Raw genomic sequence first — 20,471 nt, 5'->3', positions numbered from 1 at the left:
CCGACGACTATAAACCCCCCGGCTTGAAGACTGTCGAGCGGTGACGTTAAACTCTAGAGTCGGACCAGCGACTATAAACCCCCCGGCTTGAAGACCGTCGAGCGGCGACGTTAAACTCTAAAGTCGGACCGACAACTATAAACCCCCCGGCTTGAAGACCGTCGAGCGGCGACGTTAAACTCTAGAGTCGGACCGGCGACTATAAACCCCCCGGCTTGAAGACCGCCGAGCTCCGACGTTAAACCTTAGAGTCAGACTGGCGACTATAAACCCCCCAGATGAGGCAGCGTCGCGTTAAGGCACTTCAACGATACGTTGACGGAAGGTCCATGAGAAACGGAAACGATTTTCCGTTTGACCGATCGACGGAAAGCTCATAGAAACCCCAAGACCCGCGGATCGTCGCTTGACTGATCGGCACAATAGAGAAGAACACTTCGAAAAGCTCATAGAAATCCCAAGGCATGTGGATGGTCGCTTGACCGATCGGCGCAATAGAGAAAAACACTAAGCGAAAAGCTCATGGAAGGCCTTACGGGAGAGCCCTACTGATCGGCGCAGTAAAGGGAAACGCTAGGCGAAGTGCACATAAAAAACCCTAGTGGAAAGTTGTCTGACCGATCGGCGTAGTAAAGGAAAACACAACAAAAAGCTTATAGAAATCCCTAGTGGGAGGTCGTTTAACCGATCGGCGAAGCTAAGAAATTCCCTGCGGGAAAAGGGTAGAGCGGTCGGTCGGCAAAGTTAAAAGAAACACCCGAAATGGAGGGTTAACACAGCATGAACGGGCATTCATTTAAAGATAGATTGGAGAGTTACAGATGCCACATGAAAATAAAAGACATGCCGATCGGAAGCACTCCTGAAAATACTTCACTCAAGGAAGTCGAAGACATGCTTTGGGATGGTAGTAAGGAGCGCTGAGTGCTCCGTCGCAGGGATGACCACTGACTCGGGGAGCTGACCCTTGGTCTTCAGATAATCCACCGTGGCTGTGATGGCCAACTCGAAGGCGATGACTAGCCGGTCGCACACCTTCTCTACAAACTCCGCCGAGCGGATGTAGTTTTGCCTCAAGGCGGCAACGCGGCCCAGCTCCGCCTCCTGGTACTCTTTGAAGGCAGCACGGGAAGCGTCAAGAGATGCCTGCAGGTCCTTCGAATCGCCCTTGAGCTTAGTCACCTCCTCCGAGCGACCCTTCTGCTCGCCTTCTAGCAGCTCGGCTAGCTCATTCACGCGCTGCTCCAAAGCGTGGGCTTCCACGTTCTTCTTATCCAGATCGGCGATGACGGTGTTCTTTCGAGTGGTGGCCAGCTCAATCTTGCGATCATAGGATTTGACCTTCTTGTCTAGCTGGTCTAACATGTAGGCCTGATCGGCCGTCTTCTTCCTCTCGGCCTCTAATAGAGCCTTGGTTTTGTCAAGCTCCTTCTGTAGTTCGACATAAGAAGGGCCTCGGGAGGATGCGGGCCGCCCTGACTCTTCAGTCTCTTCAGCTCGTCCTCCACCATCGCCAAGCGGTTGGAGACAACAATCTCTTCCACCCAGCGCTGATGGACAATAAAAGGTTAAGGAGGCCGATTGGGAAAACCACATAAAGAAGTAAACCTTACCCCAGTGGACTGCTGCATGTGGTTGTCGGCTAGCTTGTCGAGCGGTATCATGGCCACACGGGTCCTAGCGTCCGCCCACATCTCAGCGAGAGGCCCCTTCATAGTAATCATATGCTCGGGGGTCGTTGGCCGATTAGACTCAGCCATGAACGCTTCGGTGGGGAGGTGCAAAGTGGCCCTAACAGTGCGGCGCCGGCCCGGAGTCGTCTGAGCGGACGCCAGAGGTGTTGGAGTGTATACTGAAAGCCTAAGCTTTTGTAAACATTTATTTTGAATAAAGAATCACATTTGGTCAAATTGTTTACATTTAGTTGTAGTTGTTCAATTAATTTATATTGTAGATAACATAGTATGTGGTGCTACATACAGAAGATGATGTTATCAGTATCTTATAAATTATAAACAGTAGCTCACGACCAAAATGGAAAGGAACAAACCATTGGAAGGTTGTAGTGTAATTAGAAATTAGTTTATCTTGACTATATAATTACACTAGTACAGTTAGAGTGTATTGAGTAGGACCATTTGAGGTTGTTTCTTTTATACTGACTTTATAAAGGAACAAATACCTCAGTTATTATGGAAGTGTGTGCTCTTAATCCTAATATAATAACAAGCACATATATTTAATATTTATTTCTTTAATTTATCAATGGGTGAGATTTAGTTCGATAAATCAATAAGCTCGATAAGTTGGGAAATGATATTACTTATAGTGTGAGTTGTTGATTATATAAGGAAACTGTGTCCTAGAGATACTAGGTTGATAATGTTCGCAAGAGGAGCTCATAAGGATTGTCATGTTAAACTCTGCAGGTGGACTTAGTCCGACATGACGATAAGGTTGAGTGGTACTACTCTTGGACTAAGATATTAATTAAATGGGTTGTCAGTAACTCACTTAATTAGTGGACATTCGATATCTTAAACACAGGGAGACTAACACACTCATAATAAGAAGGAGCCCAAAAATGTAATTTGGGATTGGTGCGGTAGTTCAATAATAGTTCTCTAGTAGAATGAATTATTATTGATAAAATTAAGTTGTGTGTTCGGGGCGAATACGGGATACTTAATTTTATCGGGAGACCAAAACCAATTCCTCCTCTCGGTCCCTATCGTAGCCTCTTATTTATAGAGTACTATACTCACCTATACCCACCTTCTATACCCACCTAAAGGGGGTCGGCCAAGCTAGCTTGGAATCAAGCTAGGGCCGGCCTAAGCATGGTTTAGGGTGGCCGACCCTAGCTTGAACCCAAGCTAGAGGGGCCGGCCATAATTAAATTAAAAAGAATTTTAATTTTATTTTTTTATGTGGAAGATATAATTTATTAAAGAGAATTAAAATTAAAATATCTCTTTTAAAAGGATCTACAAAAGATTAAAGAAAGAGATTAGATCTCTTTCCTTATTTGTAGATTGGAAAGATATTTTATTTTTTCTCTTTAAAAATTATTCACATGTTGAAAAATTAAAATTATAGAAATTTCTTTTTATCAACCATGAAGGGATTATAAAGGGAAATTTTATTTTTAAAAATTTCCAAAGACAAATAAGGAAGTTTTAATTATTGATTGAAACTCTCCTAAGTTTTCTATTTGAGGTGGTCGACCATGATTAGTTGATTAAGAAATTTTATTAAAATTTTCTTAATTAATTATTGTCAAAGAAAGTTAAGGAAATTTTATTATAAATAAATTTCCTTATTTTCCAAAGCTAAGGAATATAAAAGAAGGGGTAGGGGTGCCTTCATGGGTGATAACTTCTATTGTTCTTTCCCTCTTTTCCTTGGTGTTGTGGCCGACCATTCTCTTTTTCTTTCTTCCTCTTTGTGGTGGCCGAATTCTTCATCTCCCTTGGAGCTCTTGTGGTGGCCGGATACTACTTGGAGAAGAAGAAGAAGAAGGAGAGAAAGCTTACATCCCTTGGAGCTTGGTTGGTGATTTGTTCTTCATCCTTGGTAAAGCTTCCTTGTTGTGGCCGAACCTAGCTAGGAGGAGAAGAAGGTGGTTGGTGGTTTCTCATCTCGGAAGATCGTTGCCCACACAACGTCTGAGATTAGAAGAGGAATACGGTAGAAGATCAAGAGGTCTTTCTAGAAGGTATAACTAGTAATTTTTCCTTTCCGCATCATACTAGTTATTTATGGAAATAATACCAAATACAAGAGGCTTACGATTCTAGTATTTCGAATATGTTTTTCGATGTTGTGTTCTTTTGTTTTATTTTTTCTTGTGATTTGATTGTTCTTTTCGGTTAACCTAAAGTTATTTTAGGAAATTAAATATTAGCTTTCCATAAAAGGTTTTGTCTAGTCGGTGGTGGTTGCTCGCATATCCAAGAAGGCCATGTGCCTCGCCACGTCAGTACTGGGAACCAATTATGGAAATTAATATTTAATGGAATTAATAACTTAAGGTGATTTGGGTCAAACGTGTTAAGTTCCGCAGGAGACCCAAGTCAAAACCTAAAAGAACGAATAGATTAAGTTTTGGATCAAACGTGTTAAGTTCCGCAGGCGATCCAAAATTTAATTTAAAAGAACACATGGTAGCTAGGAAATGGTTCAGACCTTTGTACAAAAATTTTGTACAGTAGAACCTCTAGGTTTTCCGAGTAGCAACCAACAATTGATATCAGAGCTAGGGTTTTGCCTCTGTGTATTTGGTATTAGTTTAATTATGCACATGTCATACATAATTTAGGCAGGATAATAGTAGGATGTGCTAACTTTATGGATGCAGGATCCAACTATTATGGCTTATAGTTTTATGTGTGTGATTGGACCCTTGGACATGTCAAGGGCATTTATATGTGTGTGCATGATTGTATTATAAAATACAGCAGGAGCTGTATTTAATTTTATTAGGATTTTATTTTTGATCTAGATACATGTACATTCCTTTTATGGAATATAAGATCAAAATTGTAAAATTCTATTTATGTCGCGGATCGAATCTTGCAAAGCGTGGAACCTTCTGAGGACCAGAGGCGCAACGGAACAAGGAGCAAGATGAATGCGACAGCTAGACCCGGTGGCGGTGGCCAAATATGGCAGCAGCTTGGGATGACAACACACGGAGGACAACCATAGATAAAAGCCATAATAGTTGAAAATTAGATTTTCTATTTATTGCTTTTATATTGTGCTGTGTGTATGTTAGTATACATGTTTAGTAGGCTAGCATAGTTAAAATTCCTTATTTATAAATAACTAAGTGGGAGAGGGATTTTTAAGTAAAACCCATGGTCTCCATTACTGGTTTGTAAGTGATGCAAACAAGCTTGCGCGTTGGCTCTGAGTGCCTTCCTCCATATCGGATGAGCTTGTTTGTGGATCACTAGAACAGACTTCCATTTTGGATGACTATAGAAAGTTAATTAAGAGCGTGTGATCTTCCCCTTCGGAAGGGGCATAATCTTATTAATGGACTTAGTGTCAAGTAATGATATACACTTAGACACATCTAATAGTATCCTCCCCATCGGAGTCACTGCTATTATTTGTGTGACCAAAGGATACCAACTATTAATTTTATTTGTCAAAAAGTTAGGTTGACAAGATAATAAAATTAATGGGTTAAAACCCTCCTTTTACAAATGTTGAATTTGTATACGTCCACACTATCGTGGCATACAAAATTCACGGTGGTTTGAGGTGTTGGTTAATTTAAAATAATATTGTTTGAGGAATCAATATTATTCTAAATTTAGAGTTCTGACCAAAAGTTATTTGTGATTCTTAGGATGACTTTCAACCCACTGTCCATCATACTTCAATAGAATAGACTTACTGGACCTAATTACATAGATTGGAAAAGGAACCTGGACATTGTCCTTACTGCTGAAAGCTATAAATTTGTACTGACTGAGCCTTGTCCTGAAGCACCTACTGGTGAATCTACCTAAGAGGAAATTGAATATCATAGGAAATGGGTAAAATCAGATGAGATGGTGCGGTGTTACATTTTGGCTTCAATGTCAAATGTATTGCAACATCAACATCAAGATTTACCAACAGCCTATGATATTATGAACAATCTCAAGGAACTCTTTGGTCATCAGGATAGAGCTTCTAGACAAGAAGCCATGAGAAAGATAATGACAGCCACCATGCAAGAGGGTACTCCTGTGAGGGATCATATCCTAAAGATGATGGCTTATCTGAACGAGATACAGATCCTTGGAGGAGAAATTGATGGGGAAACCCAGATCGATATGATCCTCCAAACACTACCTAGAAGTTTTGAGCAATTCCGCCTGAATTACAATATGAACAAAAGGGTATATTCATTGGCGGAACTACTGACAGAACTTCAGGCAGCAGAAGGATTGTTTCGTCACAACTCTCATATTCACTATGTTGAAAATGGTTCTACTTCTAAACCGAAAGGAAAGAAGAAGAAGAAACAAGTTGGTTCAGCAAAGAAAGTGAATAAATCTCAGAGTACAGGACCTAAAGCTGGAATAAAGAAGCCGAAGGTTAAGTGCTTCATCTGCAAGCAGTCAGGGCATTGGAAGGCGGACTGTCCTCGTAGGAATCAGAACAACAAAGGTATATCTCATGCTCTAGTTGTTGAAACATGTTTAGCGGTGTTATCTACCAGCACCTGGTGTGTAGATACGGGAGCCACTGATCATGTCTGCAATTCCTTGCAGGGGTTCCAGGAAACTCGACGACTATCTGAAGGAGAGATTACCGTCTACATGGCAATGCTACTAAGGTGGCGGCTGTTGCAGTGGGAGACGTCTACTTATCTTTTAGTAGAAATAAAAATTTAGTTTTAAGAAATTGTCTTTATGTACCCAGTTTTAGAAAGAATTTAATTTCAATTTCCAAACTGTTTTTAGATGGATATTCAGTTTCCTTTAGTAATGATGTAGTTATTAAGAGAAATAAAGTGATTATCTGTTCTGGTACATTAGTTGGCAATTTATATATTTTAAATCCAATTTCTCCCACAAAGCAAAACATGGAAATTTATAACTCATCTTCTAACTCAAATAAGAGAAAAGAACCTTCGGAAATGAACCAAGCATATCTTTGGCATCTAAGGCTTGGTCATATTAACTTAAGTAGGATTCAGAGGCTAATAGCCGATGGACTTTTGGGTTCATTAGAGTTGGAAAATTTTCCAAATTGTGAATCTTGCTTAGAAGGTAAAATGACCAAGAGGCCGTTCAAGGCCAAGGGGTATAGAGCCAAAGAAGTGTTAGAATTGGTTCATTCTAATTTGTGTGGTCCTATGTCTGTCCAGGCAAGAGGTGGTTTTAAATATTTTATCTCTTTTATAGATGATTATTCAAGATACGGATACATTTACCTAATGCGCCGCAAGTCCGAGTGCTTTGATAAGTTCAAAGAATACAAGACTTATGTGGAGAAACGACTAGGTAAAAGTATCAAGACACTATGATCTGATCGTGGTGGCGAATACCTCTTAGGAGAGTTTAGGAATTACTTATCAGAGGCCGGGATTCAATCCCAATTGTCTGCACCTGGAACACCCCAACAGAATGGTGTAGCAGAACGAAGGAATAGGACTCTTATGGAGATGGTTAGATCGATGATGAGTTATTCAGAATTACCAAATTCGTTTTGGGGATATGCAACAGTATACGTTCTGAACTTAGTACCTTCTAAATCAGTTTCTTCTACTCCCACAGAATTGTGGAATGGGCGAAAACCCAGTCTAAGACATATTCGGATTTGGGGTAGTCCAGCACATGTGCTGAAACCAGATGCTGATAAGTTAGAATCTCGTACAGAAGTTCGAGTGTTTGTAGGATATCCCAAATGAACGAAAGGAGGTTTATTTTATAGTCCTAAAGACCAGAAGGTCATTGTTAGCACCAATGCCCAGTTTTTAGAAGAAGACTATATAATGGATCACAAGCCCATTAGTAAAGTTGTTTTAGAAGAACTAAGAGAGGACACGTCTACTTTAGTACCAACAGTACAAGATGAAGTATCACAAGAGACTGCAACATGTGTCACACATGATACACAACCACAGACAGTGCCTCGTCGTAGTGGGAGAGTTGTAAGGCAGCCTGAGAGATTCATGTTTTTGGGAGAGTCTTCGGACTTGATCCCGGGTAAACATGAACCTGATCCCCGGACATATGACGAAGCACTCCAAGATATAGATGTAGCATCTTGGCAAAAGGCGATGAATTCTGAAATAGAGTCTATGTACTCTAATAAGGTCTGGGAGCTTGTAGAACTACCTGATGGTGTAAAAGCCGTTGGATGCAAGTGGATCTACAAAAGGAAAAGAGGGACAGACGGGAAGGTAGAAACCTTCAAAGCTAGGCTTGTTGCGAAAGGGTACACTCAGAAAGAGGGAATCGATTATGAGGAAACCTTTTCACCGGTAGCCATGCTTAAGTCTATCCGGATACTCTTATCCATTGCTGCTCATATGGATTATGAGATTTGGCAAATGGATGCCAAGACAGCTTTCCTTAATGGAAGTCTTGAAGAGAACATCCATATGAAGCAACTAGAAGGGTTCATTGAAAAAGGCAAAGAGCATCTAGTGTGCAAGCTCAATCGGTCCATTTATGGACTGAAGCAAGCTTCAAGATCTTGGAACATCCGGTTTAATGAAGTAATCCAGTCATATGAATTTATTCAAAGTCCGGATGAGTCTTGTGTATATAAGAAGTGTAACGGAAACGTGGTGGTATTTCTTGTACTATACGTAGATGATATTTTGTTAATTGACAACAATGTCAAGATATTATCAGACGTAAGGGTATGGTTGTCCAAATAATTTGATATGAAGGACTTAGGAGAGTGTGCACACATTCTTGGGATCAAAGTAATAAGGGATCGCAAGAAAAGAATGTTGTGTCTGTCCTAAGCTTCATATATAGATACAATCCTTGCTCGTTTTAGCATGCAGGATTCTAAGAAAGGTTTCTTACCTTTTAGACATGGAATAGCTCTATCTAAAGAGATGTCTCCTAAAACATCAAAGCAGATAGAAGACATGAAAACAGTTCCTTATGCTTCGGCTGTAGGAAGCCTTATGTATGCAATGTTATGTACGAGACCTGATATTTGTTTTGCCGTGGGCATGGTCAACAGATATCAGAGTAACCCTGGACAAGGACATTGGACTGCGGTAAAGTAAAGTACTGAGAAGAACTAGAGATTATATGCTAGTTTACCAAGCAGACGATTTGCTCCCTGGGTTACACTTGATTTCCAATCGATAGGGACAACAGAAGTCTACATCGTGCTATGTGTTTACTTTAGGAGGTGGAGCCATTTCATGGAGGAGTGTTAAGCTGTTTCGGACTCAACCATGGAAGTCGAGTATGTAGCACCTCGAGGCGCAAAGAAGCAGTATGACTCAGGAACTTTCTAATGGACTTAGATGTGATTCCTGGTTTGCCCAAAATCATCACAATTTATTGTGATAATAGCGGTGCAGTTGCAAACTCGAAGGAACCACGAGCTCATAAGGCAAGTAAACATATAGAGCGCAAGTACCACCTGATACGAGATATCGTGAAGCGAGGAGAAGTTGTCATCGCCAAGATTGCATCAATGAATAACCTGGCAGATCCTTTCACTAAGGCCCTTCCGGCGAAAGCTTTCGATCGGCATGTGGAGGGAATGGGAATCAGATGTATGGTAGAAGATATGACAGCTTAGTCATTAGTATAAGTGTGAGATTGTTGGAGTGTATACTGAAAGCCTAAGCTTTTGTAAACATTTATTTTGAATAAAGAATCACATTTGGTCAAATTGTTTACATTTAGTTGTAGTTGTTCAATTAATTTATATTGTAGATAACATAGTATGTGGTGCTACATACAGAAGATGATGTTATCAGTACCTTATAAATTATAAACAGTAGCTCACGACCAAAATGGAAAGGAACAAACCATTGGAAGGTCGTAGTGTAATTAGGAATTAGTTTATCTTGACTATATAATTACACTAGTACACTTAGAGTGTATTGAGTATGACCATTTGAGGTTGTTTCTTTTATACTTATTTTATAAAGGAACAAATACCTAAGTTATTATGGAAGTGTGTGCTCTTAATCCTAATATAATAACAAGCACATATATTTAATATTTATTTCTTTAATTTATCAATGGGTGAGATTTAGTTCGATAAATCAATAAGCTCGATAAGTTGGGAAATGATATTACTTATAGTGTGTGTTGTTGATTATAGAAGGAAACTGTGTCCTAGAGATACTAGGTTGATAATGTCCCCAAGAGGAGCTCATAAGGATTGTCATGTTAAACCCTGCAGGTGGACTTAGTCCGACATGACGATAAGGTTGAGTGGTACTACTCTTGGACTAAGATATTAATTAAATGGGTTGTCAGTAACTCACTTAATTAGTGGACATTCGATATCTTAAACACAGGGAGACTAACACACTCATAATAAGAAGGAGCCCAAAAATATAATTTGGGATTGGTGCGGTAGTTCAATAATAGTTCTCTAGTAGAATGAATTATTATTGATAAAATTAAGTTGTGTGTTCGGGGCGAATACGGGATACTTAATTTTATCGGGAGAACAAAACCAATTCCTCCTCTCGGTCCCTATCGTAGCCTCTTATTTATAGAGTACTATACCCACCTATACCCACCTTCTATACCCACCTAAAGGGGGCCGGCCAAGCTAGCTTGGAATCAAGCTAGGGCCGGCCTAAGCATGGTTTAGGGTGGCCGGCCCTAGCTTGAACCCAAGCTAGATGGGCCGGCCATAATTAAATTAAAAAGAATTTTAATTTTATTTTTTTATGTGGAAGATATAATTTATTAAAGAGAATTAAAATTAAAATATCTCTTTTAAAAGGATCTACAAAAGATTAAAGAAAGAGATTAGATCTCTTTCCTTATTTGTAGATTGGAAAGATATTTTATTTTTTCTCTTTAAAAATTATTCACATGTTGAAAAATTAAAATTATAGAAATTTCTTTTTATCAACCATGAAGGGATTATAAAGGGAAATTTTATTTTTTAAAAATTTCCAAAGACAAATAAGGAAGTTTTAATTGTTGATTGAAACTCTCCTAATTTTTCTATTTGAGGTGGCCGGCCATGATTAGTTGATTAAGAAATTTTATTAAATTTTTCTTAATTAATTATTGTCAAAGAAAGTTAAGGAAATTTTATTATAAATAAATTTCCTTATTTGCCAAAGCCAAGGAATATAAAAGAAGGGGTAGGGGTGCCTTCATAGGTGATAACTTCTATTGTTCTCTCCCTCTTTTCCTTGGTGTTGTGGCCGACCATTCTCTTTTTCTTTCTTCCTCTTTGTGGTGGCCGAATTCTTCATCTCCCTTGGAGCTCTTGTGGTGGCCGGATACTACTTGGAGAAGAAGAAGAAGAAGGAGAGAAAGCTTGCATCCCTTGGAGCTTGGTTGGTGATTTGTTCTTCATCCTTGGTAAAGCTTCCTTGTTGTGGCCGAACCTAGCTAGGAGGAGAAGAAGGTGGTTGGTGGTTTCTCATCTCGGAAGATCGTTGCCCACACAACGTCCGAGATTAGAAGAGGAATACGGTAGAAGATCAAGAGGTCTTTCTAGAAGGTATAACTAGTAATTTTTCCTTTCCGCATCATACTAGTTATTTATGGAAATAATACCAAATACAAGAGGCTTATGATTCTAGTATTTCGAATATGTTTTTCGATATTGTGTTCTTTTGTTTTATTTTTCCTTGTGATTTGATTGTTCTTTTCGGTTAACCTAAAGTTATTTTAGGAAATTAAATATTAGCTTTCCATAAAAGGTTTTGTCTAGTCGGTGGTGGTTGCTCCCATATCCAAGAAGGCCATGTGCCTCGCCACGTCAGTACTGGGAACCAATTATGGAAATTAATATTTAATGGAATTAATAACTTAAGGTGATTTGGGTCGAACGTGTTAAGTTCCGCAGGAGACCCAAGTCAAAACCTAAAAGAACGAATATATTAAGTTTTGGATCAAACGTGTTAAGTTCCGCAGGCGATCCAAAATTTAATTTAAAAGAACACATGGTAGCTAGGAAAAGGTTCAGACCTTTGTATAAAATTTTTGTACAGTGGAACCTATAGGTTTTCCGAGTAGCAACCAACAAGAGGATCAGATGCTGGGCTGGAGAATGTTGACAAAATGCCCGAGCGGAGGGCTCGGCGTGGTGCAGGAGGAAGGGAAGCAACCGGAACCACTTCGACGGGAGCTGCAGGCGCCTCCAGATGAGAAGGAGTTCGGTCGGAAGATAGCGCCTCGACCGATGGTGCTTGGTCATGTGGAGAGGCTGTGCCCGTCCGCTCGGACGCTTGCATTGCGAAGGTTGCCGAATGGAGGGGCTTCTCAACTCTCCGTCTTTTCCTGTTGAGCGGGAGTTCGTCCTCTGGATCGGAGCTTTCCTCCCGAACGACCGGTTCTTTGCCAGAAGTTGCACCTCCGGGAGCTTCAGCAGGCGAAGCCTGAGCGGCCGACTCGCCAGCTTGTGCCTCGCTCTCGTCCTCATGAGAGCCGACTGGAGCAATGCCCAGTTGCTCCATTTCCTTGGCCGCTGCCGCTTCGAACGCGGCCGCTTTCTTCTTCAAAATTCCAAACAACACCGACTCCATTACGATATTCGCTGCAAAGAAAAGAGAAGGAAATTAGTTAGAACTCAAGACAAATGTACAAGTGAAGTTCTTACCGAAGCTGCTCGGGAGAGGGGTCCGGCTCGGACTCAAACCAAATATGTACATCACTCCTTCATGTAGGAGCTTATTGATGTCAAGCTTCAGACCGGCTAGCAGATTCGCTGCTTGAAGTAGATTCGCTTCAGACCGGCCGCTCCGTGGGAGGAGCATTCCAGAGTGGCAGGGCGATTTCATTCATGCCGACCGGCAGTCCAGTTAGTCGGACTTAGCGCCTCCTTCGACTAGACTTGAAGGGGAGGCATGTGATCCGGTGATAAGGACAGGGGATCCTCGCTGGCGGAAGGTCAACGACACGTGGAGGTCAAAGGTCAAGAGAGTCAACCTGGAGACCGGCCGACTGGAATAAGCAGGCCTACCGACCAGGTACCACAGGCCGACCGGCCGTGAATCCCCCAAACCGAATGACAGACAACCTGACTAGGGGTCGAGTTTCCGATGCTCAAGGTAAAAAGGTTTCAAGGGTCGAGCGGGCTGTCCGTTCGGCCGGTGCACAAGTCAACACAGGCAGGAGCAGTCTCATCCGAGCATATGACCAATGCAGAAGTGATACGCCTGCCGAGCGGCCGATCCGCTCGGCCGTGGAACAGACAGGGAACGCAAGAGGACAACGGAGACAGGGGATAACATCATCCTCGAGACACCTGCCGCCAACAAGCAACAGAGTTGGCGGTCGAGCCGTACACAGAATCATATGGTGGAAGTTTCCACCGTCATATCCGGGATATGCTCGGACGATTGCGGAATGGCGCCAGAGGTACTTTTCTGACACAAGCTCGTTAAGGTATGTTTGGGGAAGCGTGCACACATCGAGAAACGTGCCCACGCTCCCCCGGGGTCCTATATAAAGACCCCCAGACGTCGACGAAGGTATGCGCACATCTCTACTGTAGCCTCATTACGCTGCCTCTCTCGTTGCCTGACTTGAGTGTCGGAGGGCCGTCACCGGGAAACCCCTCTCGGCTCGGCTTCTTTGCAGGTTCGTCGGAGAGCTACACCACCAGTCGGAGACAGCGGAGCGTGCCACGTCCCCAGCGTCCGTCGACTCAACGCTCGGACAGGATCACTGGGTTTTAGTGCTGGTTGGGAGATTGTTTCTATAAGTTTACTTTTTACGAAGATTTGCTCTGTTTGTAGAAAGGTGTTGGGGGGGAATCATTATTCACTCTGGGTTTCTCCGTTGGGAGTGATCTCGTATCGTTGATGGTTGCTGCTGGCTTTCATATGGGCATTCTCTTTAGTGTGTATCATTACAAATCTGGGAGCTAGTTTCTGATGCACATGTTTGATTTTGCTTGAAAATGGAGAAATTTCTGTGAGTGTAGTTTTCGTTTCTAGAGATAAGCTAGTGTTTCGGTGGAGCTTCTTTGTCCGTGGAAATGTTGGTGTAATTTGAATATTTGATGTAGCTGGGTTTTTCTTACAAAATATTTGGTTTAGTGAGTGTTATGCAGATTCGTGTATTTAAAAAGGAGCTATGGCTTTTGGGGATTGATTGGGATTGGTGTTATCTGCTATGTTGTAGTTGTAGGACTGTGAGATTCGATAGAGGGGGGCGTGAATATCGATAAACAAAATCGTTCGGAAAGAGTTACGCGCAGTGGAAAATGCTAACACAAGCTGGTTTTACTTGGTTCGGAGCCTGTGTCGACTCCTACTCCAAGGCCCGCACACAAGGGTGCTTTTGATGGGCAATCACTAGTAGTTCGAAAATTGTTACTGTTAGGATGTATACTAAAAGCCTAGCTTTTGGTATAAAATATTTATCTAGAAATAAGAATCACATTGGTTAAATGTCTGCATTTGTGATAAATGTAGTTGTTCAATTAATTTATATTGTAGATAACATGGTGTGTGGTGTCACACACAGAAGATCATGTTATCAGTATCTTATAAATTATAAACAGTAGCTCACGACCATGATGGAAAGGAATAAACCATTGGAAGGTCGTAGTGTAATTAGGTGTTAGTTTATCTTAACTATATAATTACACTAGTACACTAAGAGTGTATTGAGTAGGACCATTAGAGATCGTTTCTTTTATACTGACTTTATAAAGAAACAAAGACCTCAGTTATTATGGAAGTGTGTGCTCTTAATCCTAATATAATAACAAGCACATATATTTGATATTTATTTCTTTAATTTATCAATGGGTGAGATTTAGTTCGATAAATCAATAAGCCCGATAAGTTGGGAAATGATATCATTTATAGTGTGTGTTGTTGATTATAGAAGGAAACTGTGTCCTAGTAATCTAGGTTGAGAATGTCCCCAAGAGGAGCTCATAAGGATTGTCATGTTAAACCCTACAGGTGGACTTAGTCCAACATGACGATAAGGTTGAGTGGTACTACTCTTGGAGCTAGATATTAATTAAGTGAGTTGTCAGTAACTTACTGAATTAGTGGACATTTGTTATCTTAAACACAGGGAGACTGACATACTCATAATAAGAAGGAGTCCAAAATATAATTTGGGATTGGTGCGGTAGTTCAATAATAGTTCTTTAGTGGAATGAATTATTATTGATGAAATTAAGTTGTGTGTGTTAGGATGCTAATTTCATCCGGAGACCAAACCAATTCCTCCTCTCGGTCCCTATCGTAGCCTCTAGTATATAGAGATTTATACCCACCGCATACCACCTTCTTACCCATCCAATGAGGTCGGCCAAGCTAGCTTGGAACCCAAGTGGATGACCCATGTAGGTGGCCGGCCAAAGCTTGGGTCCTAAGCTTAGGTGGCCGACCACTAGAATATTAAAAGGATTTTATTAAAATTATTTCTTATGTGGATATCATGATTTTAAAAGAAAGTTTAAAATTTAAAATTTCCTTTATAGCTTTCTACAAAAGATTAAGAGAAGAGATTAATCTCTTTCCTTATTTGTAGTTTAAAAGGATGGTTTTAATTTTTGGTAAAAACTTTCCTTATTTGTAAATCATCTACATGTTTAAAAGAGAGTTTAAAATTTGAAATCTTTCCTTATTTGTTGATTAAAGGAGGATTTTAAATTTTAAGAAAACTTTCCTTTTTAATCATGTTCATGATTTAAAAGAGAGTTTAAAATTAAATATTCTCTTTTATAAGTTTCTACAAAAGATTAAGAAAAGATTTGATATCTTTCCTTATTTGTAGATTAAAAGAGATTTTAATTTATAGAGATAACTTTCTTTTTATCTACATGTTTAAAAGAAAGATTTTAATTTATTAAATTTCTTTTTTATAAACCAATCATGAAGGGATAAAAATTATTGGAAAATTTTATAAATTTCCGGAAGCAAATAAGGAAGTTTTAATTTGTGTTTAAAATTGTATTTGCTTGGAGATTTGTATAATGGCCGGCCATTGTAAATTGAGAAGAGAAAAATTATTTTTAATTAAATAAATTTTCCTTTTCATGGCAAAAGAATTAAGGAAGTTTTTATTTAAATTTCCTTATTTGCCAAGACCAAGGATTATAAAAGAGGGGGTAGAGGTGCCTTCATGAGTGAACGACTCTATTATTTTTCTCCCTCTTTTCTTCCTTGGGTGTGGCCCGCCCTTTCTTTCCTCTCCTCTCCTTTGTGTGGCCGAAACCTTCTCATGGTGGAGATAGCTTTGGTGGCCGGATCTAAGAAGGAGAAGAAGGAGAGAAAAGAAGCCTCTTTTCTAGCATCCCTTGGAGCATGGTGGTGGTGGCCGAACCTCTTCATCCTAGGAGAAGTTTTGATGGCCGAAACTTGCAAGGAAGAAGAAGGTGCTTGGTGGTTCTCATCTCGGAAGATCGTTGCCCACACAACGTCCGAGGTTAGAAGAGGAATACGGTAGAAGATCAAGAGGTCTTTCTAAAAGGTATAACTAGTAATTTTTGTTTCCGCATCATACTAGTTATTTTTGGAAATAATACTAAATACAAGAGGCATACGATTCTAGAGTTTCGAATTTGTTTTCGATATAGTGTTCTTTTGTTTTTCTTTCCCTTGTGATTTGATTGTTCTTTTCGGTTAACCTAAAGTTATTTTAGGAAATTAAATATTATCTTTCCATAAAAGGTTTTGTCTAGTCGGTGGTGGTTGCTCCCATATCCAAGAAGGCCGTGTGCCTCGCCACGTCAGTACTGGGAACCAATTATGGAAATTAATATTTAATGGAATTAATAACTTAAGGTGATTTGGGTCGAACGTGTTAAGTTCCGCAGGAGACCCAAGTCAAAACCTAAAAGAACGAATATATTAAGTTTTGGATCAAACGTGTTAAGTTCCGCAGGCGATCCAAAATTTAATTTAAAAGAACACATGGTAGCTAGGAAAAGGTTCAGACCTTTATACAAAATTATTGTACATTGGAACCTCTAGGTTTTTCGAGTAGCAACCAACAGTTACAAACTAAAGTACAGGAATGCTAATGGAAATAAAGCAAATACTGACAATAATTTAACAAAAAAGTGAAGAAGCGTGTTGTTGGAGCTTTGTTGGCGTCACAGGAGCGCAGAGCAGCAGAGCAAGCAGTAGAAGACTTTCTTTCAGTTGTTGTTTTGAAGCTCCCCTCTGACCCTCCTTTTATATGAGGCTCGGGGCGCCCCGGATCACTTCCGGGCGCCCTGGTGGGACGTGGCAGGTCCAACCAGCAAGCTCCACGTGGCGACGCGCAAGTTTGGATGAAGTTTGCCTCCCGGGTGCCCGGATCTCTTTCGGGCGCCCGGACCTCCGGGCGCCCGGATTCCTTCCGGGAGTTCGGACCCTGTTTTCCCGCAGAATCCGTCCTGCAAGACAAACGTTAGTCTGGAGGCAAATAATAAGTATGCCCTGCAAAATAGTTTGTTAGCACAGTTATATAGATAAACAAAAAAGAGTATGACTTAGATTCCGTCTTTCCGAGACCGGAATCTAGTCACGATCTCGACTTAGATATCCGAAATGGATCTAAGCCGGATCGACGCCTAATGTTCCCTACCCGGGAACGCGTCCTCACAGTCACTCCCCTCCAGTGACTTACCTTACTTACCTGCCAGACGTCCGGTCAGCCCTTCGACCCGTTTGGACTTCTCGCCAAGCGTCCGGTCAGCCCGTCGACCCGCTTGGACTTCTCGCCAGCTATCCGGTTAGTCCGTCGACCTAGCTGGACTTCTCGCCAAGCGTCCGGTCAGCCCGTCGACCCGCTTGGACTTCGTGCCAGACATCCGGTCAGCCCGTCGACCTGTCCGGACTTCGTCTGCACACTCGGTCAGAGTGTTAGATCACAACAAACCTAACTTAACCTGATTTATCATTTATCAAAACCTGAGTTAGACCGTTAGTGCTAACCGCACTAATTTTAATTTTAATTTTAATTTAATTTAAATTAATTTTAATTTAATTTTTAAATTTTAATTTAATTTTAATTTGAATTAATTTTAATTTAATTTAATTGGAATTAATTTTAATTTGATTTAATTTGAATTAATTTTAATTAAATTTTAATTTGAATTAATTTTAATTTAATTTAAATTAATTTTAATTAAATTTTTTAATTTTAATTTAATTTTTTAATTTTAATTTAATTTTAATTTGAATTAATTTAAATTTAATTTTTTAATTTTTATTTAATTTTAATTTGTATTAATTTTAATTTGAATTAATTTTAATTTAATTAGTCATCTTACCCGATCTATGTTGTCAATCAAGGAATCCTATAATTTTGTGAGATGAATTAGGTTCAACTTTAGGGTTTGTTTTTAACTTGTGTTAGATTCAGGTTTAACTTTGAGTTCAACAAATATGCGTTCTCTGGATAAACTTCTGGGCTATGGTGAGTCACTCGGACATCATTAAAGTAACCATGCCTTCGAGGTTTTCCAAATAGTCCTATCTACTGGACTTAGTACAAAACCTTGGTCTAACTGGTTAGGATTCATTAAGGGTAGCTTCAATTAGTTCCACTTAGCCAGATGCACCAGGTCGAAGCCATATCTTCCTAGACATGCATAGACTAAGCTTTCCTAACGTACTATCATCCAAAACTTCACTAATACCATTTTTCAAGTTAAAATTGAACCCTCTTTAACTAGTCCTAATAACCCTGTCGGGTAGGTTGGTTGGGGTTACCCTGCCGGGTATGTTAGTTTTGGAGGTGTCAGCTATTCTGGAGCCTCCCTCTGAATTAATGACCATTAATTTAATTTTTGTTCTTTGGTTTATGTCTATTTCTTTTATAATTATAATTAACTTGGTGATAGTCTAATTTTTGGTGGGTTTTAGATTTTGAGTTGTTTGCTTTAGGTTTGTATTTTGGTTTATTTGAATTTATATAATATATTTTTTCTTTAGGTATGTAGAATTGGTTAAGTCCTACTTGCGTGGTGAGACACGCTTTCGGAACCCAAGCTTTACGTGTTGGTTTGTGTTGGGTTATTAATGATTTAAAGGTTTTAGTTGAACTTGATTTGTAACCAAGTCCAGTTTTGTTGTAACTTGCTTTTTGATTGTTTAAAATTAAATCTAAGTTTTTGGACCTCATTGTGAATTTTTCTAGTATTTCCTTTAGATTATTAATTTCTGTTTTTAGTGTTAGATTCTCCTCCTCAAGTGTTAGATCTTGAGTTGGACTTGAGTTTTTGATTTGTTCCTTGAGGTCTTGATTTTCCTCAAGGAGTGATTTATTTTCATTTTCTATTTTTACTAATTTATTGTTTAAGCAGGAAATAATTTTAAAAAATTTTCTGTTTAGATTTCGGCATACCTCTTAGGAACCTTCGGAAACGAGTACGGACTCGTGGCTCGATTCGGGTTCGGACCCGTCTTCCGATTCATCCTCCGATCCTTCTTCGTGGGCCATCAGCGCGAGGTAACTCTGGTTCTTTTGTTCTTCGGCTTCCGATTCGTTCGAGGAAGTGTCGTCCCATGTTGCTTTGAGTGCCTTCTTTTTGGTTAGCTTTGGTTTGTCGTTCTTCAGTTTCGGGCACTTGTTCTTGTAGTGGCCCTTTTTGTTGCAACCGAAGCACGTCACGCTCCTTGAATCGATTGGAGAGTTGATCTTCTGAATGTCCTTTTTGCTGAAGTTCCTTTTTCTCCTGGTGAACATCTTCCTTACCAGGTTCACCAGGTGTTCTTCGTCTTCAGAGTTCTGATCAGAGTCTTCTTCAAGTTAAGTCTTGTTCTTCTTTCTTTTGAGGAACCTGCAAATAAGGCTACACCTTTCTCGACCCCGGCGTTAGTTTGCTCATGTAGTTCTAATTCACATAAGAGTTCATATAGTTTTAATTTTGATAAATTTTTAGAAATTTTGTAGGCATCCACGATGGATGCCCACAAGGAATTACGAGAAAAGGCATTTAGGGCGTACCTTATCAGATCCCTATTTTCCATCTAGTGGCCTATCGCGTGGAGTCCGTTGAGGATGTCCTTGATCCTCGCGTGTAGCTGACTCGCCGTTTTTCCTTCCTGCATTTTTATATTAAATATTCTATTTAATAGTAAATCCCTTTTCGTTACCTTGGCGTCGCTGGTTCCTTCGTGCAGCTCGATCAATTTGTCCCACAACTCTTTTGCATTCTGATGTGGTCCGACCCGGTTCAGCTCTTCCCTTGTTAATCCACAGTGTAGTGTGTTAATCGCCTTGTTCTCTGTTGATACCTTCTTTCTCATGTCCGGAGTCCACTGTTCCGGGTCTAGTGAATTTCCAGAGTTGTCGACTGGCGCTCGATAGACTTTTATGACGCTGAACCATTGATCGTAATCCGTCTTTAGGTAGACTTCCATTCTTTTCTTCCAGTACGAGAAGTCATCCCCGTTGAATAAGGGAGGACGCACTGTGCTGAAGCCTTTCAATTGGGACATTTTTGATCTGCACAACAAAAACAAGTAGAGAGGTTCCAAGACTTGATCTTGGATTAGTAGTGCGGGAAAAAAATAGCTAAATTGGTGTTACACCAATTTAGATGTATTTACGACGGAAAGAAATTTCTAAAAAGGTAATTATATCAGTTTGGAATTTTACAAAAAAACTGAAATTCGAAGAAAAAAAATTAAAAAGAAATCCCCTCTTGTCTGATTGGTGGTTGCACCAAATCAGAACGGTACCTGCTCTGATACCATTTGTAGGACCGTGAGATTCGATAGAGGGGGGGGTGAATATCGATAAACAAAATCGTTTGGAAAGAGTTACGCGCAGTGGAAATAAAAGGACAATGCTAACACAAGCTGGTTTTACTTGGTT

The sequence above is a fragment of the Zingiber officinale genome, chromosome 10B (assembly GCF_018446385.1).
Source record: "Zingiber officinale cultivar Zhangliang chromosome 10B, Zo_v1.1, whole genome shotgun sequence".
Taxonomy (NCBI): Eukaryota; Viridiplantae; Streptophyta; class Magnoliopsida; order Zingiberales; family Zingiberaceae; genus Zingiber; species Zingiber officinale.
This window is presented reverse-complemented; position numbering follows the sequence as displayed.